The sequence below is a fragment of the Aquarana catesbeiana genome, linkage group LG01 (assembly GCF_042186555.1).
Source record: "Aquarana catesbeiana isolate 2022-GZ linkage group LG01, ASM4218655v1, whole genome shotgun sequence".
NCBI lineage: Eukaryota > Metazoa > Chordata > Amphibia > Anura > Ranidae > Aquarana > Aquarana catesbeiana.
The window spans coordinates 913,980,098-913,983,436 of NC_133324.1; the positions used below are offsets into that span (position 1 = coordinate 913,980,098).

The window sequence follows — 3,339 nt, forward strand, 5'->3', positions numbered from 1 at the left end:
TTGTTTACATTGACAGATCACCGTTCTGCCTCTCTGTGGAGCGATCGCGAGTAACCGGCGGACATCGAGTCCACCGGACCCACTGATTGGCTCCCCCGCTAGCGAATGGGCATGCGCGGTCAATGATCGCTGTGTACGCACCCTGATGTACAATGACAGCGATTCGCACAGGGGAGCCAACCTGCCGCAGTACAACTGTGGCGGCTGGTCGTTAAAGCGAGGTTCCGGTGAAAACATTTATTTATTTATTTTAATTGATCTTAGCATTATTACTAATTTATTAAAAAATGGAGTATAAAATGATCATGATCAATTTCGGTAAAATATAAATGTCTTACTGTAATATTCTCTCCCGTTTGTGGGTGTTGCCATCATGATTGTGGGCATGTGAAGCCTAATCCAGATCGCTTCTTGGATTAGCTTTGGAGAAGTGCATGCGGCGGCCGTAGTGATTTTTAATCACGGTACTGCCCAAAGACTCCTGGGAAATGTTGTGTCATCATTTCCCAGGAGCATAGGCGAGGGAGGAAGTCATGAAGAGCTCCGCGGACCAGGAAGTGGCAGATTACAAGGACTACATAGCAACAGGGCGTTTAGGGTAAGTATAAAAAAAAATTTCCTCCAAATGTTTGTTTATAGCTTAAAAGGAGTTTTTTGATGCAATTTTTTTTTTTTTTTAGGGTGGAACTCCACTTTAAAGCGGTTGTATACCACTTTTTTTAAACTTTTACCTACAGGTAAGCCTATAATAATCCTTACCTGTAGGTTAAAAAAATATCTCCTAAACCTGTACGGTTTAGGATATATTCCCCTCGCAATGGGCCGCTGACTGCAGCGGCGCATGCGCACATGGGGATTCTCGGCTGAAAGCCCAGCAGAAAAAAGTCTCCCACGCGCATGCGCGGGAGTGACGACATCGCGGCTCCGGTGCTGTGAGTGGCTGAAGCTGCGATGTCGTCACTCCCGCCCATGCGCACGGAAGACTTTTTTACCCGGAAGGCACGCCGAGGGGAAATGTCAGCTCCCTCGGCGTGGACAGGGCGAGATGCCGGCGCCTCGTTCTAAGGTAAGTATCTCATAATGAGCTAGTATGCGGTGCATACTAGCTCATTATGCCTTTTCCCCTTTTCCCTTACAGGTGTAGGGAAAAAAAAAGTCAGCGGGTTTACTACCGCTTTAAGTAGTTAATTGCACAGCTGCACCAGATTCTGAGTGCTCCAATTTTAGAAAATCCCCCGATATTGTCTAAATACAAGAAGCATGTATATTCTTCGTACCTTGGTGCATTTCTTCCAGATCTGTACAGTAATCCAGGTTGAAACTTTTCCTTTTTTGCAGTATCTTCCTGTAATAAAGACCGCTCACTGCTGCTCTTTCTCCTTGTACAAAGGAAGACTGGTCTTGTCCCTGCCCTCTCCTATTGTGGGTGGAGCCTGCTCAGTCCCTCCCAGAGCTCTTTTTTTTTTCTTTTGAAAAGCCAATGGAGTGCAAAACACACCCAAAAACTTCCACCCGGTGCCAAAAAAAGTACACACACATAAAGAGTGAAACACAAAAACGTGCAACGGGTGTTACACTGATCCTCCACTAGGGAAGGACCTTACCCTGATCCCCCGGGGCGTTAGGCTCCAGACGGGGACTGAGGTACTGCACTTGGGTCCATTCTCTTGAAGGTCTGGTCCTAGCCAAAAGGCGTGTGGTGAAATGACCATGGTGCCATAAATCAAGTATGGATGGATGAAGAGATCTGGACAGCCGCACACCGGAATAAATTATATTTGTCTATTTATTCGTGAAACAGGATCATGGGGTACATAGGACACCACTGTGGGTGGTACAGAACAGCAGCTGACGCGTTTCACACTTACATGTGCTTACTCATAGCTTAACTAGCAATTGCCAGCACCTGGAGCTCTCCACTCTCTGGAGGTGGAGGATCTATACACCTTGGTTTGGATCGTCCTGAGCGGTGGTAAATATATTGCCATAAATCAAGTGCCGAAACACTGTGACTGTATGGCACCCCTGAACTGCCACTTCAGGGGCACATTCACCACTGGCTTTTTGTGCAACCCTGAGCCCCCAGCCCAGACCACAGCAGCCCCCACCCCAACCAGAAAGGCCTAGAGTTCTGGAAGCTTGGTGAGAGCCCTTTACCATCAAGCCCCACCGTTGCTCCCATCCCTCCTACCTAATTACAATCGGGAGATACTAACGACTCCCCCCCTCCCCAAGGAGGAGTAAGTGTTCTCTCCCTGAAAAACTGAACGGAGCTAGAGCTACCCCAATCTAGGCCAGGGACCCGACCCTTCAGCCGGACCAAGTGGTTCTCCATCCCCATCAGAAGGCTTCCCTTTCGGCTACGAACTGCTCCAGGTTACCTTAACAACAGCAGGTTTTGCATAGCCTCCGCCATCCCTGATACCACTTCGCTGTAGATCAGGGACACAAGCAAGCGCCACCTCCTGGCAACTGATAAGAACAGATACTATACTTGATCTTAGCCAAAAGGCCGAGAAGCGATCAAGCCTTTTGGCTAGGACCAGGGGAAATTCCTCCCAGGGCTCTGCTCCCTGCACAGGCTATGAACAGCACAGTGATGATGTCTCTGCTACTTTACAAAATAATATCTGGGTGGGTAAAGGCATTTAGTGCACATAAAGTGAATGTATATTCTTTGTAGGTAATATTTAAATGAACATTTTTGGGGCCCAAAGTTCAGCTTTAAATCATTTTCCAGCCAAAAGCAGATTTTATCGTGGGTGCGAAAAAATTGTTCCGGTAGCAAAGTGGTTAAAATAATAATTTACAATAAGAAATAAATGTGTTTAATAATAAATAAAAAAAAAAGTGGTTGAAATTTTTCCTAATGCGCTTACAAAAAATAATCCTCGCCGAGTTTATTTTATGACTACATGGTTTTGTTTGGTTGTTTCATCTTGAAATACTTCAAAATAGATTCTGTCACTGAAAAAAAAAGAAAAAGACTGTTTATTAAATATATATGCATATATACTCTACCTCTACATGTGGCAACATTTCACAGTGAGAAATACTAACTTTATTTTTTTTCAAATACATTTCAATAACGTGACATCTATCTCCGCTCAAATCAGATTTGTCATCTCCAGTAGCTGTGATTCTATAAAATTTGCTTTGGCTGTGATTTAAAGGGGGGGAAAAAAAGAACTTTAAAAAACACCCAGCAGAGGGCAGCCTTGTATACCTCAAGATTCAGCCATCTGCATTCTGAAAGAGGATGCAGCTGCCATAAAATTGGTCTATTTCTATAATAAGACACAAAATGGGAAGGTTTTATTTTTATTTGTTACAGAATAT

The 3,339-nt window shown here is 44.7% G+C and overlaps 1 pseudogene; it reads right to left on the reverse strand.

Annotated features, from left to right (window-relative positions):
* Positions 1-2,390: 2,390 nt before the first annotated feature.
* LOC141124371 (U2 spliceosomal RNA) lies at positions 2,391-2,524 on the reverse strand (annotated as a pseudogene).
* Positions 2,525-3,339: the final 815 nt, after the last annotated feature.